General features: G+C 44.9%; 1 protein-coding gene across 1 annotated transcript in view; it reads right to left on the bottom strand.

The window, feature by feature from the left end:
- Positions 1–20,496, bottom strand: part of LOC135505812 (alpha-(1,6)-fucosyltransferase-like) — a 159,305-nt gene that overhangs the window by 117,149 nt on the left and 21,660 nt on the right. The window lies entirely within an intron of this gene.

Genomic DNA, 20,496 nt, shown 5'->3' with positions numbered 1-20,496 from the left:
GTGTGTGTGTGTGTGTGTGTGTGTGTGTGTGTGTGTGTGTGTGTGTGTGTGTGTGTGTGTGTGTGTGTGTGTGTGTGTGTGTACTGAGGGGTTAAAGCTACAAACCCAATTGCTTGGCTCTTTCATCCCTACCAGGCTTTTGGGAGGGAGCGTGGATAATGAGCCTATCATAGCATATGCAAGCAATGTCCCAACGTGCTCTGGCAGCTTTCATGGCTGGGATAAGTTATTTCCTCTTCTGGCGCACGTTGAGGACTATCGAGCTAGCCAGTGTAGATGAAGGGGAGGAGACAGGTTAAATAAGGATTCCTAAGCCTTGAGACAATTGAGACATGGATTGTGTGTGTGTGACATTGAGGGTGAAAAGGCAAGACAAAAAACAAGTGCCTTTGAATGGGGTATGGTAGTAGTACAACAAGTTGTAGAGTCCTTGCCCCGACGAATTGAGGCAACTAAATATTAGGAAGGTGTTCCTAATGTTTGGTATCCTCAGCGTAAATTGTGATTTGATTTGATGTAAGCCCTTTATAACGACTTCAGCGTGCATGTATGAGTGTGTGTGTAGCAAAGCATCAGTGGGAAATGCTCCAACAGAATAGTGCTGATGAGGTGTCTTTAACTCAAAAGAGGCCAGGAATTTCAAGTGAGGCAACCCCCACTGTACACAAGGTCTAAAACTGTCGACTAAAATAGTTATTTGAGAAGAACATCCAAAAACAATGAGTCAAAATGTATATTGTCCCTCGCATATAGAAACAACACATTAGAATGTGTTTTATGTACGTCCATAGTCCAATGATTATCCCTGGGGGTAAGAACTGTGTCCCAACGTGTTCCTCTTTGATGATGTCAGTGCTTTAATTTAAGGAGTGAGGGACAGGGGGCGAGATACAGGTACACAGACACAGACACAGACACAGACACACACACAGACACACACACAGACACACACACAGACACACACACACAGACACACACACACAGACACACACACACACACACACACATAGACACACACACACACACACACACAGACACACACACACACACACACACACACACACACACACACACACACACATAGACAAACACACACAGTGATTTTAAGGAGTGAGGGAAAGAGACAGGTCAGCTGGTCAGAGGCCCTTACCGCTGTATATTGTACTGTGGACTTTGGCAATGTCTCAAATATCAACCTTAGTCCTATTTAGTGCACTGCATTTTACCAGAGAATTCTGAGCCCTGGTCAAAAGTAATGGACTGAAGGGAATAGGGTGCCATTTGGAATGCAGGCCAAAGGCCCTTAGCGCTGTGCTGTATTATACTCTGCTGTGGCTATGTGTCAGCTCGGCTAGCACTGTGATGGGGCTGGACAGACACACTGAGCAAAACGTGACAAGTCAGGGAGCAGCAGATGACTCGAGGGAGGAAGGAGGGTTGGAGGGTGGGAGTACATGGTGGACAAAGAGAGAGGGGGGAGCGGGGGAGCGGGCGAGAAAGAGAGGGGAATATGGAGAGAGGAGAGAGAGAGAGAAATATGAGGAAGGAGAGAACCGAAGAGAAGAGACAGAGTTCCCCTCTTTCACTCGCCTTTTCTATCATTTCCTGGATATTGAGAGAGAGAGAAAGCGAGAAAGCGAGAAAGCGAGAGTGAGTGAGTGAGTGAGTGAGTGAGTGAGTGAGTGAGTGAGTGAGTGAGTGAGTGAGTGAGTGAAAGAGAGACAATGGGAAGAGCAAGAGGGGAGCAGAAAAGGATAGAAAGAGAGAGGGAGATTATACAGCACTGGCGAACAAGCAAACAATGGAATGAATGGCAGTTATTAATAGAGAGAGAATGGAGTGAATGGACACAAGTGAATACACTTAAAAAAATGTATTGTTGTTTACCTGTAAGTTACTGTAAAAGAAAGGAACAGTATGTTACAGTACGTTATTTTTTGGTATATTATTACTATTTTACAGTCTACTATTGTACAGGAATCTTTCAACTGGGATTTCTGAAAAACCTGTGAATTTTGGAAAAGTTAACAGTATTTTGCAACCCTACTTGCAAGTCATGCCCCTCACGCCATGTGACCTAGAATCATGAAATTCCGTACTTAAGTTCCTTACCTAACAAGGAACACATTTGCTTCTAGGACCCATAAGGTCGGCCATGATGGAGTTTCCACCATTTAACCTTTTTGAATAACTCAAAATGCTACTCCTCTGCCACCGAATAACCGACACGCATTTGATGTATAGCATTGATGGAATAAGGTCGCTCAACACAATATGTTCAAAAAATATACTGAACAATAAACATTCACGTGGGCGTGATCTGCCACATAAATGGATATACATCAGAAATTGATTGCTAGCTGTCAAGTATCTTCACTGACATTTTCAATCTCTCGCTGACCCAGTTTGAAATACCTACAGTTTAAGTTGGAAGTTTACATACCCCTTAGCCAAATACATTTATACTCAGTTTTTCACAATTCTTGACATTTAGTCCTTGTAAAAAATTCCCTGTCCAAGGTCAGTTAGGATCACCACTGAAATGTCAGAATAATAGTAGAGAGAGTGTTTTATTTCAGCTTTTCTTTCTTTCATCACATCCCCGTGGGTCAGAAATGTACATACACTCAATTAGTATTCAGTAGCATTGCCTTTAAATTGTTTAACTCGGGTCAAACATTTCGGGTAGCCTTCTACAAGCTTCCTACAATGAGTTGGGTGAATTGTGGTCCATTCCTCCTGAAAGAGCTGGTGTAACTGTGTCAAGTTTGTAGGCCTCCTTGCTCGCACACGCTTTTTCAGTTCTGCCCACAAATTTTCTATAGGATTGAGGTCAGGGCTTTGTGATGGCCACTCCAGTACCTTGACTTTGTTGTCCTTAAACCATTTTGCCACAACTTTGGAAGTATGCTTGGGGTCATTGTCCATTTGGAAGACCTTTGTGACCAAGCTTTAACTTCCTGACTGATGTCTTGAGATGTTGCTTCAATATATCCACATCATTTTCCTCACTCATGATGCCATCTATTTTGTGAAGTACACCAGTCCCTCTTGCAGCAAAGCACCCCCACAACATGATGCTGCCACCCCCGTGCTTCACGGTTGGGATGGTGTTCTTCAGCTTGCAAGCCTTCCCCTTTTTCCTCCAAATATAACACTGGTCATTATGGCCAAACAGTTCTATTTTGGTTTCATCAGACCAAAGGAAATTTCTCCAAAAAGTATGATCTTTGTCCCCATGTGCAGTTGCAAACCATAGTCTGGCTTTTTTATGAAGGTTTTGGAGCAGTGGCTTCTTCCTTGCTGAGCGGCTTTCAGGTTATGTTGATATAGGACTCATTTTCCTGCGGATATAGATACTTTTGTACCTGTTTCCTCCAGCATCTTCACAAGGTCCTTTGCTGTTGTTCTGGGATTGATTTGCACTTTTCGCACCAAACGACGTTCATTTCTAGGAAACAGAATGCGTCTCCTTCCTGAGCGGTATGACGGCTGCGTGGTCCCATGGTGTTTATACTTGCGTACTATTGTTTGTACAGATGAGCGTGGTACCTTCAGGCGTTTGGAAATTGCTCCCAAGGATGAACCAGACTTTTGGAAGTCTACAATTATTGAGGTCTTGGCTGATTTCTTTTGATTTTCCCATGATGTCAAGCAAAGAGGCACTGAGTTTGAAGAGCCTATAGGGAAGAGGTCAGAGACATGGCAACAACCTCTGCCTCAACTTGAGCAAGACAAAAGGAGCTGATTGTGGACTACAGCAAACGGAGGGCCGAGCATGCACCCATTCACTACCGAGGGAAGTGCGTACAGCCCAGTACATCACTGGGGCCGAGCTTCCTGCCATCCAGGACCTCTATACCAGGCGGTGTCAGAGGAAGGCCCTAAAAATTGTCAAAGACTTCAGCCACTCAAGTCATAGACAGTTCTCTCTGCTACCGCATGGCAAGCAGTACGGGATAGCCAAGTCCAAAAGGCTCCTTAACAGCTTCTAACCCCAAGCCATAAGACTGCTGAACAGTTAATCAAAAGGCCACCCAGAATGTTTGCATTGATCCCCTTATTTTATTACTATTTATTATGATGTTTTGCACTGACTCTCTTGCCATATTGTTTCAGCTAGACTCTTGGAAAATATTGCGTTTGAAAATGTGCATCCATAGATGCTAAGTACCAAATTGGTGCCCATCAGTCCAGCGGTTCTGAAGAAGAAGACGAGAAGAAGACGTTTAAATAAAATATTACATGGTAAACAGTACAGATGTAGCTCATCATATGGTGATGTGTCCAACTAGTCCTGATGGTGGTACAGTAATCCTACAGCTGAAACTCGGGTTTGCTGTTTGCAGCTATATTTCCTATTGGAATCCAGCCAGAGTTAGGACATCCAACAGTTAGAATTTTTAATTCACCCACAGCCTGCACTCAGAATGACTGACAGAGTTAGGGACATAGTGAGGAGACAATCTAAACCATTTCAAATGAAAAAAAATCTGTTCAGTAATGGATGCAAAACTGATTGGATTAGTTTAGAAAATGCATGTTATTTATCTTTGTGTAGCATAAGATTAATCTAAATCAATAAATGTGCATGCAAAAACACAGATAAAATATACATATTCCAAATAATCTACCTGAAGTATAGCATGATGGGAAATTCTAAGAGTTTCCGGTACCAATAATAATAGTGTAGTCTTTTTAAGGTACCAAATATTCTTACTGTAATATTTTTTGCTGTTGTTTTACTGTAATTTACAGGTAACTGCTACCAGTAAGTTAGCATAATTAAAACAGTTTTTTGGTCCCAATGCCATAACTGTAATCCATTGACTGGACCATGACTAGCACTCCAATCTATTGTAAGAGTTGAGGGAGGGGAGGGGGAGAGTCGTTTGAATGATGTTGCAATTTGCCTAAATTTCCACAAGGGGCCTGCGTTTTACATGTAGCTCCTATTTTGTGTGTGCTTGATTTGCTTTGCACAGTAGAAAAAATGTTTTTATTTGTATGACTTGCCTTTCTGATTGCATGACCACAAACAAAGAAATGATTATAAATTAACAAAACAGGATTAATTTGATAATGTAGGTGTTTCGAGTAGACAGTGAAAGGGAATACAGTATCTGAGTGGTTGTACAGAAGGGTAATAATGAGTGAATGGCATAAGAGGAGGAGAAGTAAACAGGGATGAAGTCAATGGAAATAATTTGGTATTGGAAAGAAAGTGAGAGGCGGAAGAGGGAATTTGAAAGGAAGGGGAGAATTGAGATTGGGGTAGAGTGAGGGTATGGGATGAACGGAAGAAAAGGGCTGGGAGAAGGGTGGGCATTGAGGGAGTATAGAAATGGGGAAGAGGGAGAGATGGATGGATGTAGTGGGCTAAAAGTGGGCTTCTGACAGAGTAGCCATCTGGGTAACCAGTCGAAGTGAAGGAATAACAGGGAGAACAGGCTGCCCACCTCACACATACATTGAGACTAGAGGAACACCTGAGAGGGGCCCACAGCCCTACCACATGTCCAGGGTGTGAGTGTGTGTGTGTTTGTGTGTGTGTGTGTGTTCATATGAATGCATGTGTGCGTGCCGAGATTAATAAAGTAAACAAACACTGAGATTAAAATGAGAACTAATATTGGATAAACTGTTTAGTAAACTGAAATAAAATAAACAATTAAAATATTTTAAAAGTTTTTTTTCCTAATCAGGTTTTCCAGCTTCTGAACCTGGTGGAAAATGCTGACTGTAGATGGCGATGTTACAAATAGGCCTAGCTTGTGCATCACTATCACTAGCTATCAGTAGCTAACAGGGAGGAAATCAGAGGGTGAGCGTGGAGCGTGATCCCAACACCAGCAGCGGTCGGCCGCAAGAGACAAAGCACTGTATGGGATTATTGTGAGTACATTGCTAGAATGGACAAAAACAAATGTATTGTAGTTTCAGAAGACGGTAGCATGTGTGGAACAGAGATGAAAGGGAAAAACACAACAAAACTCAAAGTTCATCTGAACACCACCCACAAAGAATTTCTGGATAAACACGAGGTGAGACAGATATCAAGAATCGACACCTGGTATCAACAAGACCACAAACATTTTTAGAACAGCAGGAAATTAACCTTAAAACTCCTAAATGTTATCTTCGCTCAATGGCAACAATTTTAAGAGTTTGGGGTCGCATAGGTTGCAAGGGAGGGGTTTGTTGCTACGCCAATAAATAACAATATCCATCCAGACCTGTGCCACCTTGGAAATTCGTGTGACCGGACCATTTCAAATAGTACATGAGTACCCCTGCTATAGTCCTACAACACAAACATGTATCCTAACCTCCCATGCATAGGCTACTTTCTGTCCATAACACTGACATTTACAACTGAAACTAAAAAATAGTCGAATGAAATAGAAAAGTTTTTATCAAACTGAAACTGTATAAAACGAGTAAATCAAGTCGGAAAATGAACTGAAATTAAACAATTTCAGAATTTAAAAAGTAATAGAAATAACCAGGGTTTAGAACCTGTCCAGGGAACAGAACTGAAAACTGGAAAATAACAACATTTTTGAGGAACAGAACCAGAACCAAGAATGAAAGTGAGCCATACTGTTCTGGAACAAACCATTAATTTAAAAGCAAGGGAACCAGTTAATAACATTATTTTACAGTCCGGACATTTTTTTCCAGTCTGACAAGAAACGCAACAAAGTGCTTATGCAAAGCCTGCACTATTACTCAGAAACTTACTCCAGTGTCTCCCTTGTTCGCTTGCCCTGGTCAAGTTCTAGGCGGCATTATGTGTAATGTAATGGAACTAAGAGTCATGATCAAATACAGCAGGGCGGCAGGGTAGCCTAGTGGTTAGAGCATTGGACTAGTAACTGAAAGGTTGCAAGACCAAATCCCCGAGCTGACATGGTAAAAATCTGTTGCTGAAAATAAGAATTTGTTCTTAATAATAACTGACTTGCTTAGTTAAATAAAATAAAAATAAAATGCTAGCTCTGGTCCAACATTAGTTAGGCCAATTCTCTGAAGTTCAAAGACATTAAATGTTCCTTTGTAAAAGCTGTTTCCCTGTAGTTGAAGTTGGAAGTTTACATACACTAATGTTGGAGTCATTAAAACTCCTTTTTCAACCACTCCACAAATGTCTTGTTAACAGACTATAGTTTTGGCAAGTCGGTTAGGACATCTACTTTGTGCATGACAAGTCATTTTTCCAACAATTGTTTACAGACAGATTATTTCACTTATAATTCACTGTATCACAATTCCAGTGGGTCAGAAGTTTACATACACTAAGTTGACTGTGCCTTTAAACAGCTTGTACAATTCCAGAAAATGATGTCTGGGCTTTAGAAGCTTCTGATAAATGATGTCAGTTGTAGGTGTACCTGTGGATGTATTTCAAGGCTACGGTTTGCAACTGCACATGGGGACAAAGATCGTACTTTTTGGAGAAATTTCCTCTGGTCTGATGAAACAAAAATAGAACTGTTTGGCCATAATGACCATCGTTATGTTTGGAGGAAAAAGGGGGAGGCTTGCAAGCCGAAGAACATCATCCCAACCGTGAAGCACGGGGGTGGCAGCATCATGTTGTGGGGGTGCTTTGCTGCAGGAGGGACTGGTGCACTTCACAAAATAGATGACATCATGAGGCTGGAAGATTGTGTGGATATATTGAAGCAACATATAAAGACATCAGTCAAGAAGTTAAAGCTTGGTCATAAAAGGGTCTTCCAAATGGACAATGACCCCAAGCATACTTCCAAAGTTGTGGCAAAATGGCTTGAGGGTAACAAAGTTATGGTATTGGAGTGGCCATCACAAGGCCCTGACCTCAGTTCTATAGATAATGTGTGGTCTGAACTGAAAAAAGTGTGTGCGAGCAAGGAGGTCTACAAACCTGACTCAGTTACACTAGCTCTGTCAAGAGGAATGGGCCAAAATTCACCCAATGTATTGTGTGAAGCTACCCGAAATGTTTGACCCAAGTTAAACAATTTAAAGGCAATGCTACCAAATACTAATTGAGTGTATGCACATTTCTGACCCACTGGGAATGTGATGGAAGAAAGAAAAGCTGAAATAAACTAAACTATTATTTTGACACTTCACATTCTTAAAATAAAGTGGTGATCCTAACTGACCTAAAACAGGGAATTTTTACTAGGATTAAATGTCAGGAATTGTGAAAAACTGAGTTTAAATGTATTTGACTAAGGGGTATGTATTCTTCCGACTTCAACTGTATAATTATCTGGGCCTAATTCAGATAATGCAAGTCATAACAACAAGATGCCCTGCATGCCCAGCGCTCTCCTCACCCACAACATTTCAGTCGCATGTTGTACCCTACACTGCCTGTTCGGGCGGTGCTCGGGGGTCGTCGTCGCCGGTCTACTAGCCGCCACCGATCCCTTCTTCCTTTTCTGTTAGTTTAGTCTTATTAGTTGGACCTGTTCCTTGATTTTTGTCTAGTTAAACCTGTTAGACCCTCTTAGGTTTGTGCGGGATTATTTTTGTTCTCTGTCGGTCGTGGATGTGTTCTCATTGTTGTTTTCTCCTCACTGTTTGTCCTGTGTTTGGGCTGGTCAATGTTATGCGCCCTGTAATTTGGCGTGACCGTTTTGTGCCGGAGAACCATCTGCTCTCTGCGCTTGACTCCTACCCACCACTCCTAGTAACCTGTGACACACTTGTTTGTTACATTCCTCGTAAACAACAGGTATCGACTAACAGTGAAATGCTTACAGTCTTTACCGTAGATACTGTCTGCTGTGAATTATCACTATCTTTCATACGAATCCTAACCCTTTGACCCATTCCATACATCTGTTGTTTGTAATGAACATTCAGGAGGATGTACTTTGCTATAAAATGCTGTGACTCAAATCCGCTCGTTGGTCTCTCAACGAGTCACCTACGGGTGGGTGGGTCGTCGACCAGCTTCATTATTGCAATAATTAATTGATGTTATTAATACATTTTCAATAAAGTAATATACTGATTGGTGATTGACCTTGTCTCTCCTCATTATTGATTCGACTTTCCCCGACAGCGTGTGCATACGTGGGAGAGAGAGAGAGAGAGAAAGAGAGAGAGAGAGAGAGAGACAGAGACAGAGACAGAGACAGAGACAGAGAGAGAGAGAGAGAGAGAGAGAGAGAGAGAGAGAGAGAGAGAGAGAGAGAGAGAGAGAGAGAGAGAGAGAGAGAGAGAGAGAATGAAATGCATATGTCGCGCGCCATTACTTCACAGGAGAGGCATTTGAAAGTAAACGTTTTATTTTTGTTATCAAAATGTGTATTTTGGGAGGAAATGCCTTCTGGAACATGTGAACTTTCATGTGCCTTAATAACAAACTTGTATGACATCTGTAAATATGAATACAATTGTTTAAATTATGAGCCTAGTTGGTTTAGCCATGGAAAAAGACTCTCATTTGTGCCTGTAAGTAGTGTTAGCCAGTTAGCTTTGTGCTTGACTGTGGTTGTTAGGTTAGAACACTCAAATCAACAGTACTCTTCGGTCAGAGCGGCCAGAGTGCGCTCCGAATGCTCAGAGAGCAAATATATCTGAATTTACTAATGGACAATCTGACAACACTGAGTTTACAAACGCTCAGAAAACACTCTGGCACTCCAGTTTAAATTTATGAACTCACCCATAGTATAAACCAGCCTTTAGTCTTGAAATCTTTGATTGTTCAATATATGGCCTCACATGTGAATCCTTAAAGAGCTGTGTGGGGCTAAAGTGAAAATGTTGAATGGGTGTAGACAAAGAAGAGTTCTCCGGTAGGTGTACCAAAACATTGAAGGGCAATTTTCTCAAAAGTCATTTTAGAAGTCTATCAACTTTCAAAGCGGAATTACTTTCCCATTGTTCTTCAACTGTAGCGTATGATGTACCGTTTTCTAGTTCTGAGTCTCTACATTTATCCAATGTAAAAAACACCATTTCAAATGTTGCTACATAAGACCGAATCGAGCTGGTCGGTCACATGTGACAAAGAAGGAGGGTGAAAAGAGGCCAGAGAACTTGAGACGGCATGCTCTATCCCATTGCATGCCTGAGAGGAGTCTCCGACTCAGTATTACATCAGGGTATCAGTCTTCCACCTGAGCTCAACAGTCCAAAGCCTGGGCTGTATGGGGCTAAGCCTGGGGTCAGGTTGGGTTATACAGCAGGCCTCACAGCCTGGGCTGTATGGGGCTAAGTCTGGGGTCAGGTTGGGTTATAGCAGGTCTCACAGCCTGGGCTGTATGGGGCTAAGTCTGGGGTCAGGTTGGGTTACAGCAGGTCTCACAGCCTGGGCTGTATGGGGCTAAGTCTGGGGTCAGGTTGGGTTACAGGAGGTCTCACAGCCTGGGCTGTATGGGGCTAAGTCTGGGGTCAGGTTGGGTTACAGCAGGCCTCACAGCCTGGGCTGTATGGGGCTAAGTCTGGGGTCAGGTTGGGTTACAGCAGGCCTCACAGCCTGGGCTGTATGGGGCTAAGTCTGGGGTCAGGTTGGGTTACAGCAGATCTCACAGCCTGGGCTGTATGGGGCTAAGTCTGGGGTCAGGTTGGGTTACAGCAGGTCTCACAGCCTGGGCTGTATGGGGCTAAGCCTGGGGTCAGGTTGGGTTACAGCAGGTCTCACAGCCTGGGCTGTATGGGGCTAAGCCTGGGGTCAGGTTGGGTTACAGCAGGTCTCACAGCCTGGGCTGTATGGGGCTAAGTCTGGGGTCAGGTTGGGCTATAGCAGATCTCACAGCCTGGGCTGTATGGGGCTAAGTCTGGGGTCAGGTTGGGTGACAGCAGGTCTCACAGCCTGGGCGTATGGCCCTGTCCTACATCTGGAGATCACAGGTCGGAGACTCAGCCAAGGTACTGCCAAGTATGTGTGTGTGTGTGTGTGTGTGTGTGTGTGTGTGTGTGTGTGTGTGTGTGTGTGTGTGTGTGTGTGTGTGTGTGTGTGTGTGTGTGTGTGTGTGTGTAGTGAGACCTAACTGACTCTGTTAGTCTCTCGCAGGCACTCCATGTCAACGGTCGGGCTGTTCTTTTGAGGAGGCCTGAAATTAATTTTCCATGCTCCGACACTTGTTTGCTTAAGAGGCTGTTAGAATTCTTTCAGTAGGCCTGACTGCAGCAATCCTCCATGCAAATAACACTCACACACACGAGAACACACAAACACACTCAGACACACAGTTGCATTGTCACGCTGTTGCACACACACAGCTGACATTTCCTCTCCACACATTTTCTTCAGATTACTTCACATATTAGTTAAGCACTGCCAAGACCCCTTTCATTATTCTCCCTAATCTCCTCTGCTTACAGGGTCAGCTCCTGCCCCCGCACCCCCCTACCCCTCCTCCTCCTCCCTCTGCCTCGCTCCTCTCCGGCAGCTCAGCCGTGATGACATGTCGTCTCTGCCTCTTCTTCTTCCACCGCCCCCCCCCCCCCCGTCCCACCGGGCTGCAGGTTGCAATAAGCGCCCACTGAGAGGCAGCATGCAGTGACCCACCTACCCATTTGCCTGGTGGACAGCGCTAATCGCTAGTTAGCCGAGCAGCAGGCAGGCACTCTGGGGTTGGGTGGACACGTGCTAGGGGTGCCTGACATGTTAAGGGCTAAGGCTGGGGCTTACCTTAGGGGGAGTGTACTGAACAGTGGAACATCAACACGAGGCCCTTGTGCGGGCCGTATGGGCCCCCCCAGGTGAGATCAGCCTCTCAGACGGGCGATAGCGTTAGCTCCCTGCCCACGCCTGCTAATACCAGTTAAGACAAGCCCGCCAGGCGAGCCGATCCACAGAGAAGCCGGGTCCAGTGTTACTGGAATTAAAGCTAAAGCCTGCGCTCTGTTGTTATGGTAATCCTCACACAAGACAACACAACCACGATCTGCAGGGGCAGCAATGTTGCCACGGTGATAAACATCACTCGAAACATCGGTGGAGAGAGCCTCAATTAAGGTGTGGATGGATGGATGGGATTCCAGTGTGAGAGCAACAAAGAGGATGACGTTTCTACTTTTATGTTGGCGTTCAAATGGGAAATGGTGTAAGTAGTATTCTGATTGAGAGGAAGGTTACGGTTTCAAATGGAGAGGGTAGGCTTACATTTGGGCTTGCACCACACTCATTGGATTCACCGGTTAGGATGATACAACTCACGTACTGCGGTAATAAGAGCAGGTACTTAGCTTGTCGAAACCTCTCACAAGTGGACGCTTGAATCTATCTTGTTCTATAAATATGACAGTTCAGGAAGTCGTACAGGATTACACATTTTGAGTAAACCTCCTTTTTAGGGGGAGGGGGATCACAACATTGGGTTAATCCAACATAATCCTCAATTTAGACAAGAAATCAAAGCCCAGGGAGTAAAACACCTCCCTAAATGTTTTGGTTGTCCTTGTGGTATGCTTCTTCTTCGGTGACGTATTGGACACTGTGCTGTTGCTTTCATCACAGAGATCAAAGCAAAGAAAACCCATTAAAGAGAAAATTGAAGAGGCCTGTATTCATGTAGCTGGCTGTTGGCTGTCACACTGGTTTGTTGTTGCTGCTTCTTTCCCGGCATGACGTTGCACAAAGATCCTTCTTCTCACTCTACGGCTGTTTCACTCCATGAACAGGCAACACAACAGCACGGAGGAACCAACAGGGACAGACCTCCCCTCAAACACACACTTACAGCCAGCCTCCATCCTTCAACTCTGTCACGTCCATCCTGTGGCTTTTTTTTGTTCTCTTGTTCTCTCTCCACATCCATCTCTAATCTCTTTGTTCATCTCCATCGCCTGCTCTCACTCTCTGTCTCTTGGTCTGTCTCTCTTTGTGTCTCTCTTTGTGTCTCTCTTTGTGTCTCTCTTTGTGTCTCTCTTTGCGTCTCTCTCTGCGTCTCTCTCTGCGTCTCTCTCTCTCTCTCTCTCTCTCTCTCTCTCTCTCTCTCTCTCTCTCTCTCTCTCTCTCTCTCTCTCTCTCTCTCTCTCTCTCTCTCTCTCTCTCTCTCTCTCTCTCTCTCTCTCTCTCTCTCTCTCTCTCTCTCTCTCTCTCTCTCTCTCTCTCTCTCTCTCTCTCTCTCTCTCTCTCTCTCTCTCTCTCTCTCTCTCTCTCTCTCTCTCTCTCTCTCTCTCTCTCTCTCTCTCTCTCTCTCTCTCTCTCTCTCTCTCTCTCTCTCTCTCAATGAACAATAACAATAACAATAAGCATACAGTAGAGGACATGTGCAGGTTGATTGGTCTGTCAGACACTGTCCCTCATCTTATGGCAGATGTAGTGCGCTGCCAACCCACAACTCTCTGCGTCCTCCCTCAACAGGATGGGTAGCCTACTCCCATCAGAGAGGTCTTTGAAACCTTGAGTAAGGGTTTCAAATCTGGGGGAAATTCACTCTCTAATTGCTTTATATTTTTTACATTTTGTCAGGAAAAGTCAGCTCTGTCTCAAGTTCTGCTGTTGTGCAGTGTTTGCACAGCCTTTGCTCTGGGAGCCAGGTTTTCCTGTGTCTACCCTTCTCAATGGCAAGGCTGTGCTCACTGAGCCTGTACTTTGTCAAGGTAATTCTAAGGTTTTGATCAGAAATCATGGTCAAATAGTTGGCCATGGTGTACTGTCGATTTAGGGCCAGATAGCACTGCATTTTACTTTGTGTTGTTGTGTTTCTCAATAAGCAATGTAGTTTTGTTTTGACTGTGTTGTCATTTGGTTTATTCTGATTGATTGGATGTTCTGGTCCTGAGGCTTCAGTGTGTTAGTAGAACAGGTTTGTGAACTCAGCCCCAGGACCAGATTGATGAGGGGACTATTTTCTTTGCTCAGCGCTTGGCATTGCAGGGCTTGGTAAGGATATGAGAGGGGGTCACTGTATTTTAGATGTTTCCAAAACTTAATTGCTCTTTTCTGAGTTTTTATTATTAGTGGATATTGGCCTAATTCTGCCCTGCATGCATTGTTTTGTAGTTTTCCTCAGGACATGTAGGAGAATCTTACAGAACTCTGCATGCAGGGTTTCAATGGGGTGTTTGTCCCATTTGATGAAATCTTGTTTGGCAAGTGGACCCCACACCTCGCTGCCATTAAGTGGAATTGGTTAAATGACACATTTTGTTTTAGCCAAATTTTAATTGGTATTTCAATTTGAATTTGTTTTTTAATGGCATAATTCCCTGCGTGCTTTCTCTCTGTTCATTCACTGCCTCATTAAGGTGTCCAGTTGAGCTTATTTTTAAACCTAAGTAATTGTAGTGTGTGCAGTACTCTATATATTTTGTACCAATTGAGAACTTTGGCCTAATTCCGTGAGATCTGGATCTTCTTTGGAAAATATTTTTTTTTGCATTTTGGGGATTTACTGCCAAGACCCAGGTCTGACAGTACTGCTCTAGCAGGTCCAGGTTCTGCTGTAGGCCATCTGCTGTGGGTGACGGCAGGCATAGGTCATCTGCAAAGAGTAGGCATTTAGCCTCTGAATTGTGGAGACTAACACCAGGGGCTGAGGATTGTTCTAGAATAGTGGCCAATTCGTTGATGTAAATATTGAAGAGTGCAGGGCTCAGATTGCAACCCTGGCGAAGGCCCCCCCTCTGGTTAAAGAAATCAGTTATTTTCTTAACAATTTTAATGCTGCACATATTGCCAGTATACATTGATTTAATTATGTCATATGTTTTACCCTCTACACCACTTTCAATAACTTTGTAGAACAGTCCTGTATGCCAAATAGAATCAAATGCTTTTTGGAAGTCGATAAAGCAAGTGTATATTTTGGTGTGTAGGGTGTAAATATGATCAGTTGTGCGATGTTTTGGTATAAATCCAATTTGGCTTTCACTCAAGACATTGTGCGCTCTCTCTCGCTCTCTCTCTCTCTCTCTCTCTCTCTCTCTCTCTCTCTCTCTCTCTCTCTCTCTCTCTCTCTCTCTCTCTCTCTCTCTCTCTCTCTCTCTCTCTCTCTCTCTCTCTCTCTCTCTCTCTCTCTCTCTCTCTCTCTCTCTCTCTCTCTCTCTCTCTCTCTCTCTCTCTCTCTCTCTCTCTCTCTCTCTCTCTCTCTCTCTCTCTCTCTCTCTCTCTCTCTCTCTCTCTTTTTCCACTCAAGGTCTGACAGGGCTCTCTCAGTGGCTGTAATGGCCCTGGTGCTGTCATGTTGTCTCATCCAGTCCCATTAGGGCCTCTTACTTCCTGACTGGCATGTTCTTAACTACCCCTCTCATTGGCACAGAGGACTACTGACGGAGCCTGAGGAGATGGACCTGCCTATGGCAGCCCCAGTTGCCCTTCTTGGTCTGGACACTGCCCGGACACAGGGGGCAGCATGTCATTATGAAGAGTGGTGCTCAGGACAAGCCGTACTGCGCGCCACCCTCCTTCCATCCCTGCATTATATCTGGGTTTGATGTAAGCCTAGAGGGCTTGGTGGTGGCGGTGGGTGCGGTGGGTGCGGAGGAGACAGGCAGACAGAGTAGGTCTCATGCTGGGTAGTGCCAGGGGCGAGCCGTAGGTGGATGCCAGTCCTGCCACTCTGACAACCACTGGGGAAGGTGGTGATGGAGGGAAAGAAGAGTGGCTGCTGCTGCTGCTGCTGCTGCTGCTGCTGCTGCTGCTAGAGGCAGTCGAGAGAAGTTATGGATACGCAGAGTTGTGTTAAAGATCAGATGTGACTAGGAGGTTATTGGAGGGTAGTATGGAATAATTTGATTTGCCCGTGGCCATGCCTGTAAGGGGAGAGGATGTTTAGGGAGCAGTAAGTTGAGGCTGCCTTAGCCTCAGTTGACTCAAGGGGTTGAAATGCTTTGGCCTATTCCTGCCCTTCTGCTCCCAGATACGGCTGGCAGAACTGGAGATATGTCGGAAAATATAAAAAAATATAAAATCACTACTTTTATCCCCAGCCAATCAGGTCACTCCAGCAGCAGTGGTCTGCAGTGCCTCTGGCTTTGTCCTTATCAGTCCTTCAGGATTGAGGAGATGCTACTGGTCAGAGTTGGAGATGGCAGTGCAGGACCTTGGGCAGTTAAATGCAACTGCTGTTTTGCTCCATGCTGAAGACAGGTGACACTTCCCCCTATGGCAGGGCCAACACCAGGGGAAATCCTATCAGGCCAATCCCAATGGCTCCTTCCAAATCCTCTCTGCTAAGCACCCCATGTCACTAACTATCACTCACACACACTTAACACACAGACAGTAAACACACACATTTACAAACACACCCAGAAAGTAAATGCAATGAAATCATATTCACACACACTTTACCCCAAACACACACAAAGCCCTTACCCCCTAAGATGCATGGCTGATTGGCTGGCACCATAGTGACCTAAGTTACCCTGCCAGAAAGTGATAAAGGCTCTCTTTCATCAGAGTCAATCTCTATCCCCTGGGGACCATAACTGAACCCTGGATGACCCACTATGGGGTTAGCAGCCAATAGGATGCCTTTTACTGTGCCCTGTATCTGGTACCACCATGGCGGTGTCCTAATGACAGCATACTCTGTTTTAAAGTGCACTTATTTTGACCAAAGCCCTATTGGCCCTGGTCAAAAGTAGTGCACCATGTAAGGGAATAGGGTGCCGCGTGGTACTCACTCCTTGTCAACGGATGCCCATTACCGTCTCCTAGATCAAGTAGCACTGTGGTCGTGGAGATCTTTCATGAGCATTCATCTTCCCTCAGGAGGGTAAAGACTAGCCTGCAGCCCAGATGGTAACCTGTTCCCGATATAGTACACTACTATGGGCCCTGCTGAAAAGTGAAGCGCTACGTACAATAGGGCATAGGGTGCCATTTGGGACATGGCCTCGAGGCGAAATGGGCTCATGAGAATATGAGTTGCTGAGAAAGTAACCAGACTTCACATAGATCTGAAAATCACCCCGCGCAGAGAGAAAGGCCTGTCGTACACACTCAGCCCTAAAAAGTGTGAAACGTGCTCATTCTGTCAGCTTAGCTCATACTATCATGTCGGTGTGTTTCAGAGAGAGAGATAGAGAGAGAGTTGAGAGAGAGAGACTCAGTGGTCTACAGTGCATTTGTCTAACATAGGGTGTGTCCCAAATGGAACACTATGCCCCACATTAGTGTACTACTTTTGACCAGAAGTGTTTAGACTTTTCTGTGTGTGTGGGTTGTGGGGAATGTGTGTGTGTTTCGGGAGTGGATTTGGGCCATTGTCACGACAGGGTCATAAGGGTGTCTGGGTGTGTGCCTTTATTGGGCTGGGCTCCTGCAACACAGCTGTCCCATTTACCACTTTTCTTTCCACATCCTCATCCCTTCACCCCCATACTCTCCTTCACTACTATCACACTATCCATCCATATTTGGCCTTGGGTGGGGGAGGGAGGGATGGAGCGATGGGCAGGGTTGTTTTAGTTTTTTTTAAGTGTTATTGTCCACCACTCGGCTTAAGGGGTTATTGAGTGTGTTTAAATGGTGCTAAGAAGCCTGTGTTCTTCGTGCATACTCAGCTAGCCTGCCCTGCAGTGACCACCTTACCGGCAGGGTAAGTTTAGGAGAAACTAAAAAAGACCTACAAAAGGATGTCATGTACTTTGTTATCAGTTCCTTGTGCAACAAGCATCACCCGGGACGACAGGGTACACCATGGTCCCTCTCCCTTAAAACACTTACACACAAACAGTCACGAGCATGCACTCGGACACACACACGCACGCACAGGCATGCACGTGCACTGACATGAGGCTATTTAACCAAGGATAGAGTTAAGTGCATTCTGTTGAAAGGGGGAAGAAAAGGGAGCAAGTGAATAAATCAGTTAGATGAGGGCATAGAGTCTATTTCTGGACATTCTCCTTAGAGCGGACCATGTCGCAACCCACTTCCTAGTAGCTGCAACGGTGGCATCCCTGACGGGCCAACACACACACACGCACACGCACACGCACACACACACACACACACACACACACACAAATGCACACACATGTATCACTGCAGGCAAACACACACACACACACAAAAAGCACAAAGACACACAAAGGCGCATGCATTCACACACACATGCACGCACACACAAACACATACGCATATATACACAGTTCTAGCTGAGTACACAGGCACACTCACACACTGATTCTCCACATCCCTAACTAACAACTCAACGACAGCAACCCTGCAGGGACAAACAGAGCCAGAACAGCAGGCACTTGGGGAAGGAAGTGGTTCAGGATCACTGGTCACCACGGCGACAGGGACAACAAACAAAGGGACAAGGACAGGACACACTCAAAGCTTAGACCCAATCCCTATAGGCAGCAGCAGTTAAGGCTGATCAAGAGTAAACTTCTTATCCAAGCAGACACCGCGTCTCCTCGTCTTACTGCAGCGTTTCCCAAACTCGGTCCTCGGGACCCCAACGGTTGCACATTTAGGTTTTTGCTCGAGCACTACACAGCTGCTACATATTATCACAACTTGATGATTAGTTGATTACTTTAATCAGCTGTGTCGTGCTAGAGCAAAAACCAAAACGTGCAAACCTTGGGGTCCCGAGGACCGAGTTTGGGAAATCCTGCCTTAGCGCCTGGCTGCTTCTCTATTGTGCTGGTTCTTTTTCAAATATCTATTTTTCCCTCATCTCCCACTCTTTTCAGAAATTCACCTGTTTAAGACAAACATTCAGACTGGCACATAGGCGGACAGGCCTGTCGGGGCCCTTTTTCTTTCAGCTGCTGGAGAATGGTACATATCATATTACCATATTAGCAATGGATCAGATTTAGTTCTGGAGTTTCGCCAGTCCCTCGCAACGTTTCACCATGGAAACCTCCCCCAGACTAGCCATGTGATTGGCTTGTGCACTCAACAGTCATGCAGACCGTCTGTCTTACAATACGCACAATATTTCCAGCATAAATATGGGAGGAGGACGGAAGCATTAAAAAGAGTGATGGCAGAATTTAAGGAAGTCAAAGAGAGTTGATTTCTCTCTCGTCTTCATAGTGATTCTGCCCTGTAGTGGTAATAACAGAGACTTTCCCATTACAGCCTGAGAGAAACCACACACACACACACACACACACACACACACACACACACACACACACACACACACACACACACACACACACACACACACACACACACACACAAAACACACACACCATGCAATCCATCTGGGAGCTAGTCAGCTAGGCTTTAACCCGTCTGTCTGAAAGCTGTTGGGAGTTCATAAGAATATTCCACCACAAATCAAACGTCAGAGGGGGATGATAATGTTCCTCCATCATTCCTCATCTCTCTTTTCCAGCATTTTCAAAAGCCTGGGACAGAAGATAGAGGGACAGATAGAGAACTGACATCAACTGCTAGCCGTACCTAAAAAATGCCAGAGAAATGCCACTACCGGACATGTTCTCTGACCCTCTCTGTATCAGAGAGTGTCCTCGAGTACCCCCAACAGAACACATTTTTATTGTATCCCTGGACAAGCACACCTCATTCAACTCATTGAGGGCCTGATGATTAGTTGACAAGTTGAATCAGGTGCGCTTGTCCAGGGATCCAATGAAAATGTGTTCTGTTGGGGGTACTGGAGGACCAGGGTTGGGAAACACTGCACCAGCGCACACCCTGTCAAACACGCACACTTAAATTTGCACGTGCACACATAGGTGAGCACGAAGGCACACACACACATGCACACACACAAAAGAGGATGACATTTTGACTTTCCTTTTCTCAGAGCAGAAAGAGCAGCAAAGACTGCTTTCTATAGCCTGGCTCTATTGACTTCATAAATGTAATTGGAAAGCTGGGAAATAAAGAATAAAACAAAACAAAGCTACCAGCCTTCCTTTTTCGGCTGCATTGTTACTGTAGATACAAGCAATACTCTCTCATAGCCCTCTCGCCTTCACAGGGCCTTTATATGTTCCACATGAGGAAGGTAAACTGGGAATTCTCCTTCAAACAGTGTTTGTTTGCTGCTTTTTCTCGATTCAGCTCTCATCTCATCCCTCCAGTGTTGTTTAAGAAAGGGATCTAGGTTAGGATGGCTGGGCAAACAATGGTATGTAAAACGGATGTATACTTAGCCTATATCAAGGTGATATACATTGAGTCCAACACGGCATAGTCGGCACTGTGATGCTTGAAATTAACAGTTTCTTGGTGTGCAAAGAACAAGGTAGACAGACTCGGAAATGTTTGAACTAGAAATCTACTTGGCTGGTGCATTGTGTGTGTCAGAAAGCAATGTTAAACAGAGGGAGTAAAACCAACTGGGAGCCTCGAAGCTCACCGTGGTTATTTGATCCAATATGTGTGACTGTGACTGTTGAATACACAAACAAAGAAATGAAATGTTCCGAAGCCCGTTTTAGCTCATGCCACACCATCTAACCTCAGTGGCAGAGCAGTGCTGATATGTTTAATGAAGTGATTAGTATCAAAATGAAGACAGACAGACGGTGGAATGAAGCTATGGATGAGAGGACTATGGTCTGAATTCAAAATTGAGGGAAGAGAGA

This window comes from Oncorhynchus masou, chromosome 19 (genome assembly GCF_036934945.1).
Source record: "Oncorhynchus masou masou isolate Uvic2021 chromosome 19, UVic_Omas_1.1, whole genome shotgun sequence".
NCBI lineage: Eukaryota > Metazoa > Chordata > Actinopteri > Salmoniformes > Salmonidae > Oncorhynchus > Oncorhynchus masou.
Note: the sequence above shows the minus strand (reverse complement) of the source record. Positions and strands in the feature narration are given on the sequence as shown.